Source organism: Pteropus medius, unplaced genomic scaffold (assembly GCF_902729225.1).
Source record: "Pteropus medius unplaced genomic scaffold, Ma_sr-lr_union100, whole genome shotgun sequence".
Classification (NCBI taxonomy): domain Eukaryota; kingdom Metazoa; phylum Chordata; class Mammalia; order Chiroptera; family Pteropodidae; genus Pteropus; species Pteropus medius.
In genome coordinates, this window is record NW_024342467.1 from 16,338,565 (window position 1) to 16,351,492 (window position 12,928).

At 45.2% G+C, this 12,928-nt stretch overlaps 1 long non-coding RNA gene across 1 annotated transcript; it reads right to left on the bottom strand.

Moving 5' to 3' along the window:
- Positions 1-4,379: 4,379 nt before the first annotated feature.
- On the bottom strand, positions 4,380-12,587 carry LOC120602402 (uncharacterized). The gene is made up of 3 exons (XR_005652741.1): positions 12,418-12,587; positions 5,792-6,025; positions 4,380-4,898 (listed from the first exon to the last, which is right to left on the bottom strand). It is a non-coding gene; the product is annotated as an uncharacterized LOC120602402 (long non-coding RNA).
- Between the last annotated feature and the right edge of the window lie 341 nt (positions 12,588-12,928).

A 12,928-nucleotide genomic window follows, 5' to 3' on the forward strand; every position in this document is an offset into this window, starting at 1 on the left:
GTAACAATCTCTTTTAGTCAAGATGGAGCCAGGGCTGAGTTCTGGGGCTGTACCTTGCTCTGGGCCCCACTAATATTAGGGGCGGGCTTAGTCCCAGGATCTGATGCCAAGGGCAACGTGCTGAAGGGCCAGCATAGCTGAAGTGGACTGCACTCCAAGCCTTCGCCCGTCACTCTGGGCTTGGAGGTTCACCCTCATGTCCAGTGACCCCAGGGAAAGCACAGCTACTGCAGGGGTTAATGGCGAGTGGGATTCTGGCCTTTGGAAGTCCTTTTTCTGCCTTGGTGTAAGCCAGCTTGGACTTTGAGGGTGGCAAATATCCCAGTCCTGCCTCCCAGTGGACCACTTTGTACTCAAAAATCACAGTGATCTGCTTTCTGGAAAGCAGCCCCTTTTACTGGAAAGCAAAAAATGAAAGCCTCACTGTAGAAATCGCCGTGCTAGAACTAATTTCAATACTTTAACGCCACAGAAAAACTGCTGAGCTTTGATAAAGAGTTCATTATGAAGGTGTGAAAAGGAAGGACAGGGTATACAGTCATGTGCTGCATAATGACATTTCGTCAAGGACAAACCATATGTACAACATGGCCCCATAAGATCATGATGGAGCTGAAAAATCCCTATCATCTACTGACAATGCTGCCATCGGAATATCATAGCACAATGCTACACTGCTTTTTAAAAATCAATTTAGTGTGTCCTAAGCGTACGGTGTTATAAAGTCTACAATCGTGTACAAAAGAAGACTCTGGAAAACAGAGCATTGCTGGGCCCCCACCCTGGCTGGGCCGGTGACAAGCCCTACGACTTTCAGAGCCTCAGTCCTATGACTCTATAACTGTCGCTGTGAAACGCTGTTTTTCTTTGATCTGCCCTCCCTCGGTATTCTTTCGTGGGCATCAGATGGGAACTCCCTGATCAACCCCAGGAGCTGCCATGGTGAGATGTTGCTATGTTAGCCACGTTTAAATATTCCCCTTATCTAGAAGCCTGTCCTCGGCCTCATTCTGAGATTTCCATTCTTGCAGGATTATCTTTTGGACTGCATGTAAGATAAACTGTTAACGTTTCTCTTAACTGCATATAAAATAAATTCTTGCCTTTCCTCCACTGGAGAGAGAAAGAAGAAAACAGAGCAGCAGAGGAAGAACCTAAACAGCCTTCAAGGTCAAGCCAGGGTGAAGGAGGTATTCTTTATCTCCTCCGACATCAAAATAAGAGGCGATTAATTTACTTGGCTGTGCAAGGGACTCTGGGTAGAGATTGAAAGAACTCCCAGATAACGACGATTTCTGAACTGGGGGATAAATTATCTGAGTGGGACAGGATCTCCTTCTCCCCTTGAGATATTTAGAAGCTGGAACAAGAGCCAACCAGGACTTAAGGGCCGTAGGCTTTCCTGGAGAGAGAAGCCTTGTGTCTGCTCAGGAGGACAAAGGAAGCAGCTAGTTGACTAAAATCAGTCTTTCCTGTCCCTTCTATACCTTCTCAAGCAACTCAAACAAACCAGGTCTGCATTAGTAAATACCTTGCATCGTATATCTTCAAAATACTTTCATGTTACTTCAGGTGGTTCTTAACGTGGCGAGTCCACAAGTTAGATGGGAAATGCGTGCATTATTATTGTCATCGGCGAGGAGACAAAAGCCAACTGCCCTAACAGCTGGCCCGTTGGCATCAGGGCTGGGACTCGCTCGCATGGGTTTCCTGCTACAGGGCTCTTTTCAGCTGATGTTTGAAAGTCCCAAATCTGCTGAAGTATTAGGGATGATGGAGATTCCACTACAGTCTAAATTGCTTTTCTGAGATTTTTTGATGTGTTTAAAATGGAAGTAACACGGACTTCCCACCTAATCTTGTTAACATTTGTCTGGAGGCCGGGATGGCTTGACTTCTAACTAGCCTTATTAGAATTGATGCAAACCTCAGATACAACTGCATTGAAACAAAACAAAACAAAACAAAACAAAACAAAACAAAACAAAACAAAACAAAACGAAACAGAGAGAGCTCTCCTCTCTGCCTAATTGCACGGTCTACTTAACTATGAGGCAGTGTCCCAGAGGCTTGACTGCAAACTAGAAAACTCCAGGGAACTTATTGTTAGAAAGTGGCCAGCCTCGCTGGAGGCCAAGAGACCAGATGATCTGATTACAACTTCATCATCCCAGCTGGAGTCCTGCATGGCTCCTTGCCTGAAGACATTTAGAGTGAAACTGAATTTTAAAAACTCATTGAAACCTCTTTTTATCTCTCTCCTATGGATTTGAAGTCCAGGAGGGGAGTAGCTGAGTTTCTGTGTTCTGAGAGTTTTCCAGGGAAGTTGAGTGGGGCGGGGAGACCCAGCATGGGAACTGACTGCCGATATTCACCTTCAGAGCAATGGCAAATACTCCGCAGACTCCAGCACCTGGACTGCAGCCCACACCTATTCTTGTTTCGTGGTGCAGGCTTGTTTCAAAAATGCCAGGTATAGATCAAAAATGTCTATGAAAATTACGAAAATAAATATTTAGTATTCCGTGGTATTTATAAACATGGAAAAACAAAGGTATATTTAATACTGCTGTAGGAAATGTCTGTTTGGGACTTAAGAACAAGGGATTCTATTTTTCTGTTTAAAACTTTTGGTCACATATGTTTTATTTATATATATGTATTTATATATATAAATACATATTTTTTATATGTATTTTCAGGCAAGGTCACCTTCCTATCAAGCCAATTACCTGCCTAGAGCTGACCAGGTATATATACAAATATTTATATATATGTGTGTATATATACACACAAATATTTGTGTATGTGTGTGTAAATTCCTTAGACATATACCCTCCCCTATATAAATAATTAAATCTGTGTGTGCCTATGTGTGAACATACTGTATAGGTTAAAGACACACACACACACACATACACACACGCACGCACACACACAGAGGCATTGATATATGAGGACTCAATAGAACTGAGTTTCAGCAATTTTTGTTCTGTTCTGTTTTCAGCTGAATTAAGGCACCTTTAATTGTACCCCTTTATACAGTGTGAGGTTCCTGGCTGTGATACCAAACAGTTCTCTTTGTTTTGATCTGAGAAAGGAAGTGTTAAAAAGAGACAACAGGCCCAAAATGGAGGCACCTGTGCTAAGCCCACGTCACCACACAGAGACTTAACACCTGATGTAATTACGGTTTCAGCCTCTCCCAGGAATGCAATCTTAACCAATCAACATGGAATTGCCTAGTCAGCGCTAGGCAGGTAATCGGCTTGATAGGAAGGTGACCTTGCCTGAAAAAATCCACTTCTGCGGGAACTTCTTTGTCCTGCCTCCTTCTGCCTATAAAAGTTTTCCATTTTGTACAGCTCCTCAGAGCTCCTTCCTATTTGCTGGATAGGATACTGCCCGATTTCATGAATCACTGAATAAAGTCATCATGATCTTTAAAATTGATTTAGTCGAATTTAGGTTTTAACAGATGGAGGGGAGGGTTTTAACAGAGTCGTCTGGGTAGTAGGTGTCTTTAGGAAGCAACTTGCCTCTCACAGCTACCAGGAAAGGAAGAAGCAGAAACTGGAAGGGAGACTTCCCCGCCCCCACGTCCTGCGCTAAGAACCTCCCTCTTGGAGTAAGCTGGCACAGCCCTTCTGCAGGGCATATTTGTGATATGTAGCCTCTTCTAGGAATTTATCCTAAGAAAGCCATTCGACGAATATGCAAAGATGAAAGTGTTGGGATGTACGTTCGTGACAAATTGAATTGGAAACAATGTAATGTCTGTCAAAACGAAATATTATTTAATGTCTGTTAAATTGATCATACTACATCCCCACGATAATGAACTGCCATTCAAATAATCACGTAGATCCACATTTCTTGCCTGGAAAATAATAAGAGTTGATATTTAATCAGTGTCGACCATGTGACAGGTGCTTTACATGTACTGTCTGATTTAATGTTCATAACCACTTCTTAAGTGAGGTATTACAATCCTCATTTTACAAATGAGGAAAATGGTCTGAGGTTAAGCAGGCACAAGGTCACAGATTTAGTAAGCAGTCAAGATTTAAACTTTAGAGCCCACTGTCTAAACAGTTTTGCGGAAATGCCCACGGCACCTTTTGACTGAAACAAATAAACAAAAGAAACGACAGGACTCCATTTATACAAATACATACGCAGCAAGAGGAAAGCAGAAGACTTGGAGAAATCATGCAATGGTTAAGATTTGCAGGCTTTGGAGTAAGAGGGTCAAGCTCAAATCCCAGCTTCCCACTTTCTAGTTTTATAACCTTGGGCATCTCTTAACACTTTAGTTTCCATAATTATAAATAAGAGATAATGTTGCCTGTCTCATGAATTTGTTGTAAGGCTATGTAATAAATGGAAGTCGTTGCATATGCAGAGAAACGTCGAGAAGGATGTTCACTTATATCTTAGCAGCGATCATATCACTGGATAGCACGATTTATTTTTTTTCTTTCTCCTTTTACGTATTTCTTTAAAATTATTTCAAAGGGTTTATATCACTTTATAGATAGAAAATCCAGTAAAAGTCTTTTCATTTTGGAAGATAATGATTGGATGACAAAGAATGAGGACAAGAAGGAAAAGGGAGAGAAGATGAAGTGGGAGAAGGCGTCGTAACATCACCTTCTGTAGAACTGACTTCTGTGGCAGGATCCGGAGCGTGAATCGGAGCATTCTCCCTTTCGGGTGAGCATTACATGCTCCTTCGTCAGCTGTAAGAATATTCTGCAGGAGTCAGGGAGGTCTAATCTTGGAGCAGGACTTTTGCCACGGCTCTCGTTACCGGGCCTGGCCCATCTTTCTGTGTCCTTGGCCGGGTTCCTGCCTTCTCTGGGAGCTCTGCTCTTTCCTCTGGGGAGAGAAGCAATCTGAAAAAAAAAAAAAAAAGGTTTGTGTGACGGTGGAGTGATTCATCAAGTTATGGGAGTCTACTCAAAGTCTTTTATATTAAAATTAAAAAACATTCATCGAAACTCTTGGCCTACTGGAGGGAGACTAAATTTGTCTAACTACATCAAGTTAGCTTAGATTTGTACCAAAACTCTTAGAATTTACACATATTTTGACCTAGCAATTCTACTTTTTAGAATGTATTCCAAAGAAATAATTGTCAAGTATACACAAAATACTCAGCTATGTGAATATTCTTTGTAGTCATTCTTTATAATGGTGGAAATGAAGATCTGCCTGCAGGTCCGACAACAGGAGATGGCATAAATTATATCAGCTCCACTTAAGGAGCACATGATCCCCTCTAAAAATGTCATGGGGCTGCATTTACTGTCATGGTGAAATGTTCACAGTATGATATTAAATGAAAAAAGCAGGTCTCAAAATAAAATAATCCCAATATATTTATATAAAAAAAAGGCACAAGTGTACTGACTGATACTAAGGCTTTTGAAAAATAGCAAGATGTGAATATTTTTTTCCCTGAACTATATGTGATTATTTTCTTCTCTTTGGTTATTGACCATGTCACTTTCGAGATAAGAAATCATGTTACTGCAATTTTATTTTTTCAAGGCCTAGGAACCCAGAGTAGACTCATACTACACCGTTAACGTCATAAAGTAGACACATTGTCGACTTTGCAAGGACACGTGCCACCTCTGTTTCAGTGCGTCGCTGTGGTTCCAGCATTTACACAAGGCCTGACATGTGAAGGTCTTCGTGAATATTTGTCGAGTGAATAAATGAAAGTACAAATGAATGAGTAGGGTGGTGGTAGCGGGGGGCCCAAGAGGGAGGAGAAACTCACCACTAACTCAGTACACAATTGCTTGACCTCCTCCACGTAACTTCGATGATTGACACCCGCTCATCTTTGAACCCATCGCGGTGACTTGTCCGTAGTAGGGGAGCTTATTAAATGTTGCATGAAACTACAGATAATGGTTTTTCTTCTCACTGGGATCATTTCCGCAGGCTTTCTCACAGCAGGCGGATGCACACCCCGGGGGCAGACCATATGTAAGAACTGTAACGATGGCCACTGCAGGAGGAGACCGTGTGAGTTGGGGTTAGCTTTGTCACAAAGTGAAAGAAAGAAATCCAAGTAAGAATGGCTTCTTTTTTTTTTTTTTTTTGAAGAGTTTATTTTTCTCTAATGTTCACGAAATCTAAAGGCAGGCGGTCCAGGCTTGGAAGGGAGCTCTGTGGGGTTAGGGAGCCAGGTGCTTTCTATCTCTTTGCTCTACTGCAAGTGGTTTCTACTCCCGAGGTCACTTTATGGCCTAAAACAGCTCCTGGGGGTCCAGTCGTTTGACTGGCATTCCAGCAAGCAAGAATGAGTCAGAGAAGAAAGGCACACCCCCTCTCCAGAAGTTGTCCGTATAACCTCCACTTATTATGTCGCATTGGCTAGAACTTTGTTAAGGGAACAGGATAAATGTTTTTACTTTGGGGTGGCTTGTTCCCAGCTGATGATGGGTAGTTTTCTCTCTGTGGAAGAAGGGAGAATTGACACTAGAAAACAACTGGTAGCTTCTAACACTGATGTGTCCCCAGCCACCCTATCACTAGCCAGCCTGAGCCTCATCAAATGTGCAGCATCTGCTATGATGATGGAGGATGTCGGACACCGGCTGTGAGACACGATGCTGCTGCCTTACGGTGAACCAGGCGCTTGACCTGCTGCTGGTAACTGCTGGATGCCCTGCTTTCGCTGCCCTTTAACGACACATTCCCGTTTCCAGCATGGTCTCTGATACTGTCCTAGCGGTGACCTGGGTCCCTGTTCTCTGCCTAGCAGAGCCGGACCACAAATGGTGAGTCAGCACCTTTCCTGCTGAGGAGGTTGCTTTTGTCCTGCAGATCCTGGCTGACTGTGACATTCGACTCACCAGACAAGTCAAGAAGTGCCTGGGAGGATTCTAATTATATAAATGAGGAAAGAGATTGAAGAGGCCAAAGTGTTAGAGAACATCTTTAAGGTATCTGAGTCACCCTTGTAAAGCCACCGGGTGCTGCCTTTTCTGACATCACCATGGGACTGGCAGGCCACTGGATCTGAGAGCAGCAAAGCAATGATTGGCCACTTTGTGGAAGTGATAAGAAGCAGATAATAACAAGAATAACCCTGTTAACAGCCGCTGTTTCATTAGGTGCTGTGCTAACGAACCTGTTGTTGTCAGGACAGCCCTCGATGACCCTTGCTTCCTGATTTTCGTGCCCTTGCACAGTCTCCTCTCATACTGAATCGGGACTGACCTCTATGATCGGTAGCAGAAGTGGCGATGGGCGGCTTCTGAAGCGAAGTCATAAAAGGCATTGCGACTTCTGCCTTGGTCTCTAGAATTGCTTGCTCTGAGGGAAGCCAGGCACCGCGCTCCGAGGACACTGTAGCAGTCCTGTGGAGAAGCCCACATGGAGAGGAGCTGCGGTCTCCTGCCAAGAGAGCCAGCATCAACTTATCAGCCATGTAGGGACCAACCTCAGAAGGGAGCCCTGTGGCCCCAGTCTAGCCTGCGGCTCCAGCTGACGTCTGACTGAACCTATGAGGAAGCCCAACCCAGAACCACCCAGCTAAGCCATTTCTAAATTCCTGATCCTCACTCAGAAACTGTGAGACAACAAGTGCTTATTGTCACTTTAAACCACTGTGTTTTGGGGAAATTTGTCATGTAGCAATAGGTAACTAACACAGCCTTCGCACATAATTTATTCATCCCAACAACACTCTGAACTAGGTGTTATTATCCCCATTTGCCTGATGAGGAGACCGAGGCTTAGAAGACTAGTTAATGTTGCCGGGTCAGAGGCACTGATTGATGGAGGCAAAGCTGGGACTCCAGCTTGGCTTCATATGCACAAAACCCACACAGCGAACAACCTCTCACTCTGCTGCGTGCTGTGTGGACCCCACCCGGGATTTCCAGAATGCCTGGGAGCGGAGAAAAGCCAAATGTCCCTAAATGAACTGAGTGGTCTTGTTACAGTAAGAATCAGATGCTAGCATCCAGGGTTATACAGGTCCAACAGGCAGCTGTTGACCTCTGCTCTAAAATCCACAGCCAGTCGGAAACTCAAGTGCATGACATGTTTTGAAAATTAGTTTATGTCAGGAACTGCCTGCTAAGGGAACCCCACTTAGGTCTTTGGGGTAGAGAAAGGGTCCCAAACTCCTAGCAGAAGTTCAAACAGCCTCAGAATGATTGCCTTTGCTGGGATCTCACGATGTGGTGTGGTTTGGGGGCTGCTCATATTTAAAGTCGTGTCTGAATGCAGAGGGCAGGGATGGGGTCTACGGCAAGGACGTGGAGTGGAATGCTCATTTGCCCTTCACTTTTTTCCTGTGATGGGTCAGTTTCCATTCAATAACTCGATTAACTGCTGCCACTGTGCTGATGGAGCCAGATTTGGTCGGTACCTACCTGTCAGCAAAAGAATATATGAGAATTTCTCTGAAGTCACAACAAACAATGAGCTTCTGGGCTCTTCTCTTGGACTAACCGGTTTGCATCTCTGTCACTCTGGCCAGAGCCCTCACAGAGAGACCCAGAGCCATCTGATATCTCCCAGAAGCTTCTGGTTCCCCATTGCACCCCAGAAGCAGATCTATTCTGGCAGCCACATAGGCAGCCAAGTAAATACGTGAGGATGGTAGGTCTCTCTGAAGAATGCGATGTCACTTCTAAAACAGAGCTCATGATCTTTCAGGCCTCCCACACTTTCCTTTCTATGGCCCCTGCCAGTCTGCCCCTGACCTGAGCTCAAAGCTTTGGCCTCGACATGTTTCCTCGGTTCAGCCCTTCGGATGGAGCCAATCATCCAGGCTTGTCAATTATGCCAAGATATCCTAGGACGGGTCCCTCTCCATTTCTATTTTGCCTTTGGAGCATCACCTCGATGAGTACCTGGACCCAAATCCCTCTCCCCTTGAATAGTTCTACCTGCTGCAGTAATTCTAGTTTTGTTCATCTGCCTTTCGAGCCCCTGCATAATTTGTTCCAACCTTTATTTCCCACAGCCGCCCAGTGCTAATCCTTCTGCACACGTGCCCTCACGTGTGCACAAGAGTGTATGTACGCGTGCATGTGGACAGCCACGCTCACATCCCTGCACGGGTGCACCGTGGCCTGCACCATCGCCCACCGAGGAGGGCTGCCTCCTGTGTGGTTCTGCATGTCCTTTGTAACCCTTTTGTCTGTTCTAACCCGTCCCGTAAGGAAAACTCGCTTTCCGCCGCAGAGGCCAGTCCGTGGCACCCCTCCTTCACTCTGCACAGGCTGTTATTTCCAGCCTCACCTCTGCACTCGCCCCATTCTCCAGATCCCTTAGGCTTCTAGAATCCCTCTGGACTCAAAAGTCTCTGGAAAACCAAAACAGAACTGATCGATGGTAAAGCACAGCCCCCAAGGGCCCAGCTCACAAACGCGGCCGCCGGGGCCACTGTCCCTGGCACCACCTTGTGCCGAGATTCGTGGTTTGCTGGGCGAAGGAAAAGTGCCCGCCGATCGGGCATGGCCACAAAGGTCGACCCCCGGAACGCGGCCAAGGAGGGAGTATTGCGAAGCAGCAGGAGGCGGGAGGGGAGACAGTGCTGTGGTCGGTGGTGCCTGTGGAGGTTAGAAGCGGTGATGGGACTTTGGAGCAACAGACACTCTGCAGGGAGGAACCGAGTCATGACGAAGGGACAGAGGGTGCCAGCTCTGTGGTCTGTGGAGGTGGCAACAGCCTCGTCCCCCCACTCCCACTGCAATAGCCCTTTAAAATAAGGAAGATTCTGGGGAAGCAGCAGTTTCCTGTCCTTCCGTAAGGGCATGGGTCTGCTGCTGCGGGGGAAGTCAGCCACGTGGAGCGCACGGGCAGCCTGTGTGACCTGACCGCCTCTGCAATGTTCTGCTGGAGGCTGCAACCCAAGTGCCCACAGGGACCAAGCAGGTAATGTATATGTGCAACGCAGGGCAGGTATTAGGCATAGAGAAGGGGTAGGGACCATGACGACTGAAGAGCACACACCTACCAAAAGGCATCCAAATGCACGTTTTCTTAGGAAACCATGTAGGCTAAAGAAGACATGTACTTGGGGCCAAATGTGGTCCACGGGCGCCCTGCCTATACCCTCTGGGCTCCAGAGGTGTGTGGGCAGCACCTCAGGTGGACCAATGATGAGAATGACAACTCTGAGCTGCCAACATGTTGGTTAAGCCCTTTGAGACTGCTGGGATCAATGTGATCTGCTGGGCTATTGTAAGCGTATCTGGGGAGGTAAGCTGGGTGAGATGGCTTCGCCAGCCACAGAGCACGGGCAGCTCCTGCGGCTCCACAGAACTTCAAAACGGGGAGGGGCCTGGCCATCTGACTTTTCCCTCAGTAGCAGCCGTTGGTGGCTTCCTGCCTTAAAGGCTGTGCCATGGTTTCTAATTCTCCTATAGCTGCCCTATAAATTCCCCACCTTCCCTCTCTCTACCTCTCCGTTTCCGCTTATTCCTGACTTATGTGGATTCACAGCACTGTTTATTCATGATTTGTCTTGCCTTATGGCTCCGCCTTCTCCTCCTGTCACTCAGCCTCTGTCTCATAGGTGAGCCAGTGAGCATCTCCACAGTCCCTTTGCTGGGCAGGGCTCTCACGCCAAACCACCTCGTAGGCTACTCACTGACCTTTAGATGGATGTCGTGAGTGAAGTTCCATGTGTCAAAGTCACCTTAGCTTTGGCCAGAGAATCATGGCCACCTGGCACAAAACATGGACCCATTTTTAAAGAACCACCAGTGTTTGATCTCGGAAGGGGCTGTGAGTGTAGCAAATACTTGGAGTGTCATGTTTACAACATCAAGATATCTTAAATTATATTCAGGGTACTCTTTTTTATGGAGGCAGAGAAAAAATCCATTCAAATAAGGATAGACATTAAAGGCTTAACTCTCAGGTAAGAGAAGCGAGGCTATTCACACTTCATCTTCTTTCCGTATCGGTTAAGGTTGTGTTTGTCTGCAAATTACAGAAGACCCAATGAAGAGTAGCTTAAATAAATATAATTTTTTCTCCCACAAGAAGTACAGAGGTAGGTGGTTCAGCAGCTGTGATATCAGGCAGCCATCTCTGAGATTCTTTTGGCTTGTGCCTCGTGGTTACAAGATGGCTGCTGCAGACCTAGCATTGCCATTCATGTTCAAGGAAGGAAGCATGACAGAAGGTCCTTGACAGCTGAGATTTTCTTTTTTATCAGGAGAGCGAAAACTTTGTCAGAACCCATCCACGTCCACCAGTAGACTTCCCTTTACATCTCATTGGCCCGGTCTGTGCCACTCTAGCTCCAAGGCAGGCTGGGAAATCAAGTACCGAGTACTCCAGGTGATTGACAGCATCTTCCTTCTCATGCATAGGGATTTTCTCATCTTGTGTGCGCACCTGTATATTTCTGATTCAATGTATCACATAGCATTGGGTGCCTCAGACAGGAAGTATGAGGTAACAAACACACACACACACACACACACACACACACACACACACAAAGGTGCAAGTTTGAATACCAACTCCATCATTTACTCACTCTGTAATGTAAAAGCAATTAACCTTGCTAAATGTCATTCTCCTGCTAGGTAAAAAGGGGTCCTAAATACCTCCCTTGCAGAGATGCTACATGCATTAAATATGATAGTGTATTTACAGTTCCTGGCCCTAAAGAGATACCCCCAAATGGTTACTATTTTATTGTGGTATGCTGTCTTCTGTTTGATGAGCACATAGTAGGTAGACACATAGTAGGAGGCACTACAGCTTGAAGGTCAAAAGCATAGGCCTCAAAGACAAGTTGTTGGGCCCAGACTCATCCTTTACCATTCATTTACTAGCTGTGTGACCTTGGAGAAATCACTCAGCCTCCATAAGCTTCAATCTCCCTCTTTGTAAACTGGAGACAATAATAGAACATATCTCATGGAGGCGCTTTTGGAAGAAAAGGATAGTGCACATAAAACACACATGCAGAAAGTGTTGGCTGTTATTAAATTGATTGTATTTTCCCCCCCTCTCTTGGCTAAGAACCAAACTCTATTGAACCAAAGAGCAAGCGCCTTGCTGTTGAAACTCTTTAAAACCAAGTCATCTTCAGTCTCCTAAAATATGCAAACTGTTGTCACCGGAAGCAGCCGCATACCAAGAGTAAGGTGTTCGGGTGGGGTGGTCTGCCCCGGGTTTAAACTATAAGAAGGAACATTGCAGAGAGTATTTTAAAATAATTTTTCAAGCCCAGGCAAAATAAAAAATTTCTCTGCTTTTTATGATGATCACCATGTGCCAACATTTCTGAAAAATGAAAGGGATAAAATGGCCCCCTCCTCTCATCTTGTTTGCTGAATTCTACGGGATTGCCACAGCTGAGTTTTAATAATAGACATGTGAGCTTCAAGTTAGCATCTCTTTTTCATTACTCACCCTTTAAGAAATATCGTACTCTACGGGAGAACTCCCAGCTACTGAGTCAGCCTCTGACACTTGCAGACTCGGGTCCTAACAGTTTGGAATGTTGGAGCTTCTTTCAGTCTGTCCCCAAACCCTGCTGCCCTTCATGCTCCTGCGTGTAAACAGGAGAATCAGAATCGGCAAGGAGAGCTCAGGGCCTGTGAAGATGGAGAAATGAAACTTGAGTTATTTCCATTATGTGTGACTTCTGGGAAATCTCAGTTGTATTCTAAGTTAAACTAGCTAACAGAATGTCGGTGAGGTGAGATAGTTTTGTTTGGCAGACGCGAATTTTAGTTCGTACATAATATATTTTACCGGTTGTGAACTTCCAGAATGAAATCGTGCTTTTAAAATTATTTGTTTTTAAAATTAACAAGTCAAGGAGATCGTGCTAATTTCTGATGACTACATGATTATGGCTGAAAATAATTTCATTATATAGAGGAGGATGTTAAAATGATTTGCTCTGAATAGAGGAAGT